Raw genomic sequence first — 12,381 nt, forward strand, 5'->3', positions numbered from 1 at the left:
CCCCCCCCATTATCAACATTCTCCATCAGAGTGGTGCATTTGTTACAATCAATCAACTTACACTGACACATCATTATCACCCAACGTCCGGAGCTTCCATCATGCTCCATGCTTGGTGTCGAACATTCGGAGGTCTGGGCAAGTGTATAATAACATGCATCCCCCGTGCGAGTGTCCTGTGGAGTAGTGTCACTGCTCTACAGACCCAGCAGGTGACTTTTTAAGGAAAATGTAGACATTGTTCCCCCATCTCACCTCCAACATTCATAGAGCAAATATTAACTCAGCACCTACTGGGTGCCAGGCCCTGTTCTGGGCCCTGGGGACACAGCTTACAGTAAAAGAAACAAAAAATCTCTACCCTCGTGGAGGAGAAGTGAGCGTGTGAGATAGCCACACGTATAGAGCGTTACGAGGTGGTGAGCGCTATGCAGAGAAAAAGCAGGAAAGGAGGCTGGGGTTGCAGTTTAAAGGAGGGTGGTCAGGGGCACCTGGGTGGCTCGTTAGTTAAGCATCCAACTCTTGATTTAGGCTCAGGTCATGATCTCAGGGTTGTGAGATTAAGCCCCACATCAGGCTCTGCGCTTGGCAGGGGGTCTGCTCCAGATTTCTCTCTCCCTCTCTCTCTGCCCCTCCCCCTGCTCACATGCTCTCTCTCTCTCTTAAATAATGAGTAAATCTTAAAAAAAATAATAAAGTACAGTGTTCAGATCTGACACCAAAATCATGAACAAAAAAAGAAAAAACGGGCAAACTGGACATCCTCAAAATTAAACACTTTTGTACATCAAAGAGCATCACCGAGAAAGTGAAAAGACAACCAACAGAATGAAAGAAAATATTTGCAAATCATGTATCTGATAAGTCTGGCATCCAGAATATATCAAGAACATTTGTCACTCCACGACAAAAGGCAATCCAATTAAATAATGGGCAATTGGCCTGAGTAGATAGTTCTCCAGAGAAGATATTCAAGTAGCCAATCAACGTATGCAAAGACGTCCGAGAGCCTCCACTGTCAGAGAACCGAGAACCAAACCCACAACGAGCTACCACCCCACAGCCACTAGAATCCAAACAAAAACTGAAAAACCAAAACCACGCAAAAAACAGTAAGTGTTGGCAAGCATGTGAAAAATTGGAACTTCGGTGCATTGCTGGAGGGAACGTAAAATGGTGCGGCCTCTGTGGAAAACAGTTGGGTGATTCCTCAAGTTCCTCTGTGATTCCTCAAACCCACAGAATTACCATAGGATCCCGCAATCTCTATGGCCTCAGTATACACCCCGGAGAACTGAAAAGCAGGTACCGAAATGCACGTTCGTAGCAGCACCGTTCAAACAGCCGAAAGGTGGAAACACGCCAGACGTCCCTCAGCGGATGAATGGCTGAACCAACTGTGGTCCATCCGGACAACAGAATCTTCCTTGGCCGTAAAGATGAAGTACTGACACACGCCACAGTGTGGAGGATGCCGAGTGAAAGAAGCCCGACACGAAAGGCCACACGCTGCATGATTCGGTGTACGCAACAAGTCCAGAACAGGCAAATCCCCGGAGTCAGAAAGCAGACGGGCAGTTGCCAAGGGCCGGGGGAGGGGGCTGGGGAGTGACTGCTTAATGTTTTGGAACTAGATAGATAATGGACAACAAACACTCTGAATGTACTAAATGCCACTGAATTAGTCACTTAAGAATGATTAATATTGTTATGTGACATTCACCTCAAAAAAAAATAATATGGTGGGCAGGGCAGGCCTCTGAGAAGCTGACCTTTCAAGATCTGATGGAGGGAAGGGGTAGTCTGTGTGGCCGTTTCCAGAGGTGGCATTCCCTCTCCCTCCAGGTGCAAACTCCTTCCCGAATCCTGGGAACGCTCCTCCGGGTGGCCAAGGCCGCCAGGGTGTCCTGCCGGAGGGTTTGCACTTGGAGAGGGTCTGTCCTGTTCACTTGACATTAGGGCCTGATGTGCTGATCAGCTGGTGAACCAGAATGTCCCCTGTCCCGCTGCCAGACCCACAGAGGCACCCCCCAGTCAATCTGGGTGTAGAGAAGTGGGTGTCAGAGGGGAAAAAGCCACAGGGTACTGGTTAGTCTGGAGTAGAGCTCCCCCACCTCGGCACCACTGAAACTTGGGGCCGGGTCATTCTCTGTGGTGGGGGTGATGAGAAACAGCATCTCCTCCTCTCCAGTCACGACAACCAAACCATACGACAACCAACAGTGACCTCCGGATATTGCTAAGTGTCCCCAGGGAACACCGGAATACACTGTTCTGCGGAAGGATCAAAGCGCATGTTTCGGTGAACGTGGCCATGTTAAACCCCTGAGCTCCTTCCAGCTTTGTCCTTTGGAGCCTAACTTGCCTTGTTCTGTCCTTTGGCCCCAGAGTTAGGTTTGGCCTTTCGGAAGCTCCATAAAACCAAGGGATCTTACAGGCTGGTGGAGCTGGAGCACATACACGCTTTCCAGGTGGGAAAGGAAAGTCTGGAATGGACAACCTGGGAGCAAACCAGGAAAACCAGGCCTTCGTTGTCACGGGCTTCGGCCTTTGCCTCCAGCTGAAAGCAGCTGAGCCGCGCTCCGTGCACACTCTGAAAAGCAAATCTGACACTCAGGGCAATTTGGGGAGCCAACAAAAGCCGGCCCTGCCGACGAGTGCCTCTGATTGGCTTCCTGCCTCCGAGCTGACAGTCATTAGGAGCACAGAGAACAAAGCTGGGCTATGTTGCACAAATACGCCATTCTGCCTCACCCCGCAGCCCAGAAAATAAGAGACAATATTTGTATACAGAGAAGCAACGCCAAGCCCTTCCCTGGCCTCCCCTTGCCGAGGCTTCTGAAGCCATGATTTGAATCTGATGATTTCACTTCCCTTCCCTGCCAACTAGCTCCTTGCTCACTTCTGTATGGAGCTGCCGGCTCACTCCTGGGCGGGGAGGGGGTGTGTGGCCTCCTGTCCCTAAACAGCTGGGATGTGACTTCCTCTCCATCAGACTTGAGCTGAGGTTCCAGGAAGAGTCCCAGGAGACTGGCGGCAAGCAGCACTTTTACGGGTTGCATCATCAGTTTCAATTGCCCAGTGTCTCCTGGATTTCAGGCCCAGAGCTCTCCAGGTAGAGTGATGAAGCCTTAGCATGGGAAGAATGGAAAAGAGGCTGCCCACTCCTACCTTATTGCTGTTTCTTGTCAAAGATGGCAATACTGGCTATCAAATATTAACCCTTCTCCCTCCACGCACACACGGACCCTGCCGAAGTCCACAGACCCGCCTCTCATGGGAATCTGCAACACTGACTTCATACCCTTGCTACTGAACGGCGCATCAGCTGCGTCCTTTAGAAACGCAAAGTCTCAGGCCCCCGTGTGGACCTGCTGAGTCAGAATCTGCATTTTAGCAAGATCTTCAGGGGATCTGTGTGCACAGTGAAGTTTGCCTTAGATCTATTTCAGGGGTAGGAGGAGACCAGGTAATTGGGGCTTTGAGTCATCTCAAGAGAGGTGGGGGCTCCCCTTTCTTCTCCACATTCTGACCCAGAAGGAGACTTCAGGAATCCTGGACCAGTCTTCTGGCCCTATGCAGGCAAGGGGGCTAGTAAGAAACCCGAGATCTTGATGGAATAAGAGCAAATTGGCATGACACAAATATGCAGAAAATTCCAGCTTAACTGATGTGGAAGGAGTCACAGCCTTCCCATGGCTCCCATGTCACTCAGAAGAAAAGCCAGTCTTCCTAGCAGCCAGCAAGACCCTGTATGACCTGCCCTCATCACCTCCCTGCCCTCATACCTCAGTCTCCCCATGTTCTCTCAGTGGCAGCCACACCGGCCTCCCCCAAACACCAGGTACGTCCCACCTCAGGGCCTTTGTACCCGCTGTTCTCTCTCCTGGAATATTTTTTTCCCCACAGACTCACATGGTTCCCTCCATCACTCCCTTTAAGTTTTTACTCAAAGGTCACATTCCCAGTGAGGCCTTTACCCCCTTGCCCTGCTTATTTTTTTCCTTGGACCCTGTCCCCAGTCAAACATCTGCTCTATTTTCCTTCTTCATCTTGTTCACTGTCTCCCCTACTAGACTGTAAGCTCTATGCAAGCAGGGATTTTTGTCTACTTTGTTCACCGCGTTTTTCTCTGCACCTAAGAGAGCATCTGTTTTTATAGTAGATGCTCAATAAACACCTGTATGAGGAAGGAAAGGTGCGTGGGTCCTGGTTTTTGTATCCTGTCCCCCCACTCTGCTGCATGCCAAGTCTCGGTAGGCATGTTAAGAACACAATCAACTTCTTGAAACATGCATTGATGTGGTCAGCACACAGACACAAAGATGGGGTACTGGGTTCTTGGCATGGAAGAAGAACCCATGCCTCACCCCAGGCAGAAGTCAAAGGTAGTCCAGGCAGGGGGAGGTGAGGCTTTCTCAGCCCAACCCTGAGTCGTGCCTGTTCCTCCCAATTTAGAAAGCTTGGGTTCTAACTCACAGCTGCGGTGAGCAATGCCTCTGCTAGCTGAGCTGAGCCTTCCTGCTCCCCGATTGGTTCGGGGAGAAAGCACCTGTGTCAGCGGGATCCAGAATAATCAGGCAGCCGAAGAGGCCAAGGGGAGGGAGTGTGGGGAGAAGAGATGAAAGGAGAGAAGCATCCCTGATGGGAGGAAAAGCTGGCTCCTGAAATGGCTTGTTGAAGTCAGGATAGCAAACAGCCCTGCAGGCACAAAGCTCCCCCCCTCCCAAATTAGATTGATCAGGACCACAGAGGCCCCAGAAAGGGGCTGTGTGTGACACTGGAAATGACCAAGTGATTCTTCCCAAGGAAGAAGGGCTGCGTCTGCTAACAGGGACTGCTCTTGGGATCCAGAACATCAAGGAAAATCAGTTTGCAAAGTAGGCATGGCTGATGGTTCCAGCCCCTTAGCAAGACCTTGCAGAATGTCTAAGTAATTCATTCTTCTCTTTATGGTGTCCCCATCCTATCTCATTCCCAACTTCCTGTGGTTGTTGTGAAAATCAAATTGGGTTTGTTAACTCATCAAGACATCTTCTCTGCTATAGGGGCTGCCTGATGTTCTAAGGAAACAGATACTTCAGTGAGTCAACCAAGCAGTTAAACTTGTGGAGAGAAGCCAAACAGACCTTATTTTCATGTTAGTTCCATGCTCATCACAATTACCAGGAAAAGAGCAGGAGGTACCAGAGCCCTAGATGTATGGGTTTAGGACATACTCCTTGCTTCGCTAAACAAACACCAGCATTTAACTCGGCAATATGATAAACTGTTATGGGGCCATTAACAGGCACAACAACCATAATTACAGCTGCATTTATCGAGTGCTTCATTGGGCAGACACCGTGCTAAGCATTTTACACTCGTTTCAGTGAATTCTTTGCAACAGTTCCACAAGGTGGGTTGCAAGCCCCATTTTCCAGATAAGGAGATCAAGGCTCAGAGAGGTTAAGTAAATTACTCATGATCACACAGGAAATACTGGAAGAGCTAGCGCTCACCCCAAGATCCATGCTTGCAAGCTGGTGGTCCCCAAAGACCACTCAGCAGCTTACCCTTATTAGAAGGTGGATAGTTTTGTCTTTATTTAAAAATTTGAGTTGGGGTACACCTGGGGTGTTAACCATATGGATGAGACCAAATGGAGTAGACCTCAACTGAGTCCCAACTGCCACAATTTAATGTAGTAATGAGCAACTACTACATGCTAATCCACGCCCTCATAAGCCCATCCCAAGTGGGTTATGTTAATGACAACTTTAACTTCCAATAATCCAGATGGTATTCAGTTCTCAGACACGGGGTTTGACTCTCCAACGCACGTACCAACCAAAAATCAAGTTTAGGAAAGAACTTTCCACCAGCACATCAGCTAGAGATTCTAGCAGTGACAACATACAACCAAGGGCAACTCTGGGCGCTGCCGGGGAACTTTTCAGCACCATGGCCAGCGGCAAGAGGTGAAGCTTAATTTCACATCCACCCAGACGTGGAAAGACTGGGGCAGGGCAAGCAAACCCAGCATCAAGTATTAACACTCTCTGAGACATTTATAAAGACCTATATTTCACATCTAGAGCAGAGACCAAAAAAAAAAAAAAAGATTCATTATGTCACCAGGAAAATCAAATGAAAAGAAAATTAAAAACCAGACACCAAATAGGTGTGATGTGTCATTTGTTTTTTTAATATAACCTAAGACATTTCAACACTTTGGTTCTGAAGAGATAAATCTATCCAGGGCAGCTGGATCATGCTTCTGCTCAGAAAAATGGAAATACCTACAAGAGAAATCGTAGAGCAGAGTAGTTAAAAGGGTTTGGGGGTCAGGCATGGTTCTGACGTTGGTCAAAAGAGTTTCCTTCTCTGAGCCTGTTTCCTCATACATAAAATACAAAAACTTGTGCCCACCTCATAGGGCTGTGGAGAATAGAATGAATGGACACACCCAGTACACTTAGAACAGGACCTGGCATATAGTATGTACTCCATAAATGTGTGTTTAGTTATTATTTACTCTGGTTCCTGCTATGGAACTTAATATTAAGAAAACTTAACATGCTTATAAAAACATGAGATGGGGTTCATCTCCTTGTGATGATGCAATCAATGCTTATATTATTATGTTTATGACAATTACACCTACCAGTAGTATTAACGTTTTCTATTCTTTTTTTACCCATCTAAGTCTTGGTCCCTTCCTTCCCTGGAGGCCATCAACACCTACTCTCTTCATGGCTGACTGAGCCTTCTCTCAAAACTGAAATCATTCCAAAAACAGGATGCAGTGAATGTACACGATTTGTTCTACAAATACCAGGCTCAAAATAAATGTTGCAAAAATCTCCTGCAGGTATTTCATATAAACGCAATTACACAACACGGGATCTCTTGTGTCTGGCATCTTTCATTCAGCAGCATGTTTTGGGGGCCTTCCACGTAGGGGTGTGTACAGGTACTTTGTTCCTTTTTATGGCTGTGTAGTATTCCATTGTGTGGATGTACTCCAGTTCGTTTAACCATTCACCCACGGATGGCTGTTTCAACCTTTTGGCTACCCAGAATCAGTGACTTAATAAAGACAAAATGCAGAGTCACGTTTGCCAGGAGGCGAGGGACGGGAGGAAATCAACAGCAACTGCTTCATGGGGACAGGATTTCCTTTTGGGGGGTAGGAAATGTTTTGCAGCTAGATGGAGGTGGTGGTCACAGGACCATGTGAATATACTAAATGCCACTTAACTGTTCACTTTAAGATGGTTAATTATCCTACATGATATAGAGAATCTCTAAAAAATTTCTTCAATTCCTAAAAAAATTGTTGTTGGCTCTGCTTCTTTTCTTTCTCCTTGATTCTCAGAGTTCCCATTATATGTCTTTACTCACTGACTTTCCTCTGAGCCATGAACACAAACATCACCCAGGCAGCTCTTAAGATCCTTCTTTTTAAATAACAACCGCTTTTATTGGGTTTGTTTTTTTTTTAGTTTTAAAATTTATATTGTATCATTTAGAAAGTGAAAAGCCCTTACCCTAGCCCACTGCCCAGGGATAACCACCACTAGCAGTTTGCTGTCTGTTTTTCAGATTTTTCCCTACACATGTTCTTTACACCGGCTGCTGCCTCTTCCTGAGTTACTCCTCCCCCAAACATGGGCAGGGCTCACTCCCTTGCATCCATCAGGTGGTACTAAAACATTATCTTTCCAGTGAGACCTTCCCTGGCTACTAGGTCTAAAGTCTCAGCCCCACCAACACTGCCATTCCTCCTCCCTGCTTGTTTTTTGTTAATTATTTTAGCAACTTATCACACCAAACTATGCATTTTATTTATCTTCTTACGTTGATCTCTTACTGGAATGTCAGCCCCATTAGGGGCTTGTTCTCAGCTGTGTCCCCAGCATCTAGTGGCCAACACATAGCAAGTGCTCAATAAATACTACCGAATGAATGAAAACAAACATAAGAAATCACACTTTCCTTTTACGAAAATGCCTCTCACCGCGCTGGACCCATTTTCCCCTATTGACACATTGGATCTCTCTCTTTTAAAAGACTGTGCAGTATTCTTGTGAATTAATGCATCATCATTTCATATTCCCTTAAATGCTTCCAGTTCGTCTCTATTACAAGCAAAGCTGTGATGAATAGCCTGCTCACACAATCCCATTCCCTGGGATGTTCCCTCTGTCCAGGCAAGTCCTTCTCCCCATGTGTGGTACTGTCACCCTATGTGCAGTGGGTCAGTGAAATCCACCATGTCCTTGGTATCTTCTCGGCGCATTTCTTCATTTGGCTTAAACTCAAACCTGGACACTCCCTGAAGGCCATCAACTCCAAGGCCAAGAAGACCACCGGCAGCTTCAAATTAGTCCCCAAGAACAAAAGGAAAATCCAGCCCAAGTTGTTGTCTGCCATGAGTGCCCCAAGGAAACCCAGTGGGGCCAAGGAGAAGGCCCCAAGAAACCAAGTGAGACAAAGGACCCTCTGAATCCAGGTATGGTGAGAATACCCAAGAAGCCAGGTGAGGTGAAGAAGACCCTCTCTAAACCAGGTGCAGTCGACAAGAAGGCCCCCAAGAAATTCTCCCCTTCTTTATCAGACAGGCCATTAAGGTCCCCCCCAGTGCCAATGGACTCAGCAGGAAGTCCAAAGTTAAAGGCAGTCCCAGCAGCCAAGATACCGAGGCCCACAGGAAAACAAAAGCTGGGAGTAAGACTGGTGGAGCTGGTTACTTTCTATGACCTTCAATTTCCACTGGAAAGACCACTGTCTTTGCTGGTCCCTTCCTTCTTAATCACTGGCAGACACCCCTACCTCTTCATCAATGATCCCTATGAACTCCAAGGCACGCCAACCATGCATTACTAGAAGCAACACCGGCCATCTCCAAAATACCCTTTCCCAGCATCCTTCTCTTTAGCCACCACTCTCCTCCTCCCAGCTTACTAGCTCTCCTAAAGGAAACATCTCCAAGGAAACATCCCTCCCATGAAACCCTGCCACTCGCTGACCCCACCATTTCTCGGCGCCCTCTCCTGCCTTCGTTTCCTTCCTTGCCAACCTTATACAGGTTGGCTATCTATCACGTCCTTGCCATTTCCTTCCCTTCTGGAAAGAGCCTGGATGAACCCAACCAGTGGCCTTTCAGGTGCTTGCACAGAGGTACATTTCTGAATGAGATCAACGATCTGGGTAAATTCGTGATCTTAAACCTCAAAATGAGCATTTGAGAATTGTAGCATCCTAGATGGGAGAAGATACCAGGGCATACTGGTGCACTGCTAGGAATGAGCCAATTTAGGGAAATTAATATTCTCCCATCATTAGAAACCCCATCCTTGTCTCCAAATTTCCCTCCAGTCACAACCCATTTCTCTGCTCCCCTTCATAAAGAAGGAGTTGATTCCATGTGTTGCTTCCACTTCCTCACTTCGATTTTTTCTTCTGCCTTTTCCTCCAAGCTGTCTTCTAGCCCCATCACTTTACCAAAACTCATCTAGTGAGAATCACCAAAGACCTCCAGGCTGCAAAACCCCAGGACCACCTTTTTAGGCTCAGATTTCTCGGCCACACCTTCCTTTTATGTTTCCTACTACCTTCCTGTCTCTCCTTTTCTACTCAATCTCTAAACGTCGGTCTCTCTGGGGCTCGACCCTAGGTAATCTTCTCTTCTCTACCCATATTCACTTTCTAAAGTCCTCATGCATTGGGATGTGTTTGGCCACTCTCCTGATGCCCTTTCCCCCACATATCCACTCATCGTTCTGTTCGGTGTCCTGGGAGAGGCAAGGCTGGTGCTTGTCTCATCTCCGGCCTTCTGGGAAGGTTTGGTCAATGGGAAACACCAGCAGTAGACTGGAGGGAAGAAGGACGACTTGGGGTATTTCTTCATCCCATATCCTCCCCACTATACCGTCAGGTTCTGGCAATGGCTGTGTCTTGCTGTGCCTTCTGACAGGCACCTCCAACCTTACAGAAGTGTCTGTATTCATTCCCTAGGGCTGCCATGGTGAATTACCACAAACTGGTGGCCTGAAAGAACAGAAATCTCAACTTCCACAGTTATATAGGCTAGAACCCCAGAATTAAGGTATCAGCAAGCCCAAGCCCCCTCGAAAGGCTCTAGGGTAGGATTCCTCCTCTCCTCTTTCAGCTTCTAGGGGCTCTGGGTGTTCTCCAGCTTGTGGACACATCACTCCATCCTCTGCCTCTGTCTTCACATGACGTTCTCCTGGGTCTCTCCCCTTCTCTTCCCTCCTAGGAATACTGGTCATAGAACTGGCTCCCCATTACATTCTCAGCAACCCTTCCAGTGCCAGGCACCTAGCAGGACCCCAATCAATGTCCGTTGAATGAGCAAATGAATCCACATCTGCTTTATTTCTCTTTACCTCTCAGCAGCAATTCCTTCTGCACCTTCCACCCTCTCTTCCAGCTCTCTCGGCTGTTGCACTGCCAAACCAAGTCAAACAGACTTTCCAGAAAGTCCCAAACCCCCAATGCAGCTCCTTCACATGCTCCCCGGACACATCCCCAAATATTTGGGTCTGCTTGGCCCTTTCCTCTGCTGGCCCTGTCGCCTGTAAAGATTCTCCTTGAAGCTTTATCATTAAAAAACTAAACCAACATCTTCTGTGCCTCCAAAAGAAGCTTTTACTTTTGCAAACTCTATTGATTTAATCCTAGAGGCTGCTGGCAGCGGTCCCAGGAGCTTAATCAATACGACAACACCCAGCACAGCCGGAACATCAGGGAGCCTCAGCCAAGACCTTCTGCTTGGGTCTTCACTGACCCTGACTGAGTCTCTCGCAATGAAGAAGAAAGATTTACAGTAGGGCACGAGACGTTTGCAATTGCTCCAGGATCCTGCTTAGGTGAGCAGAAGAAAAAGTCTTCAAGCTTGAGGCGCTTCAGAACTATTTGTTAATTTGCTACTACGGCTGATTCCCAGGGGGTAGAAGCAAGCAAGAAACCAAAGAGAACAGAGAAACACTGCAGGTTCTAGAACCTGAGTATAAACTACCCAGTGGGAGGGACGGGAGTAGAACAGGCAAAGGGAAGGTGGGGAAAAGGAAGATGAAGACGGTGAGAATTCAAACTTGGATGAGTTAAAACAGGAATTCCTTCACCGCTCGGCAGATACTAAGGGATCAGGGAAGGAGAGAGAGAAGGTCATAGGAAGGAGGTTGAGGGTGAGCGAATCAGTGCTCAGGGCTTTAGAAACCACTCCTCTGCTTGAAGGAAAAGTCAAACAATTCCTTCCCATAACTTTTTTCAAGATTGAAAAACAGGGAGAGGAATTAGAGGCCCCACAGAAAGAAAGCAAAGGGGAATATTTATTGGCTAGTTTATATGCACATTGGGGCATCGGGGTGGCTCAGGCGGTTAAGCAACCGACTCTTGCTTTGGCTCAGGTCATGATCTCAGGATCATAGGATTGAGCCCCGTGTCAGGCTCCACACTGGGCATGAAACCTGCTTAAGATTCTCTCTCTCCCTCTCCCTCTGTCCCTTCCTGCTTCCTCTCTAAAAAAAAAAAAAAAAATTAAAATTAAAAAAATAAATCCTTGCGAGTATACATAACCCTTATGAGAACACTGTGCTTAGACATTAGTCCCAGCGCACAGAGGATGAGGTATTCTAGCCCCGGTATTCTACATCCTGCTGTAGTGACAAACATCTCCCAAATCTCAGTGGCTGAAAGCACCCTGAACTATTTTCTTGCTCATGCTATGTGCCCACTGCATGTGGGATGGGGACTCTGTTCTATGCTTCCCTCTCTCCAGTGCCTAGTCTGAAGGAGGCTCCATTTCTGTGCATGCGTGATGGCGGAGGCAGGCAAAAGGAAACACGGTAAAACATACACGGCTCTTCAACCTTCTGCCCGGAAGTGACATGGGTCACTTGTCCTCACAACCCGTTGGCCAAAGCAAGTCATGTGGCCACACCTAACTTCAAGGAGGTGGGAGAAAGAACACTCTACTGTGTGCCCACAGAAGAACCAGAATTATTAGCTGAGCCAGGTGAAGGAGTTCTGCTCAGGAAGACGAAATGACTTGCCCAAAGTCAAGCATCGTCAAAGGTGGCAGATGAGGGATCAGAGGTCAGGACCACACGGTCCCATGCTCTTTAGATGCTTCGGCCTTGCACATGACAGAAGCTGAGAATAAAACTTAGATAACACTGAGGAGGAAGATCGGTGGAGGCGGGGGGAGAAGGAGCAAGGAAAAATAATACACCAGCTGAGGGAGAGCTAAAAGGAGCCAGAAAGTGAACACCACAGCATAAGCAGAGAGGTCTCATCTTTAGAAACCACGACACATCACCAACATCAGGAAAGGGGTGGGGGAGCCTCACACTACTTTCAGAGAGGTTGACA

General features: G+C 47.5%; 1 protein-coding gene across 1 annotated transcript in view; it reads right to left on the bottom strand.

Moving 5' to 3' along the window:
• CACNA1A (calcium voltage-gated channel subunit alpha1 A) overlaps positions 1–12,381 on the bottom strand; it is a 213,028-nt gene that overhangs the window by 175,389 nt on the left and 25,258 nt on the right. The window lies entirely within an intron of this gene.

This window comes from Ursus arctos, unplaced genomic scaffold (assembly GCF_023065955.2).
Source record: "Ursus arctos isolate Adak ecotype North America unplaced genomic scaffold, UrsArc2.0 scaffold_14, whole genome shotgun sequence".
Classification (NCBI taxonomy): Eukaryota; Metazoa; Chordata; class Mammalia; order Carnivora; family Ursidae; genus Ursus; species Ursus arctos.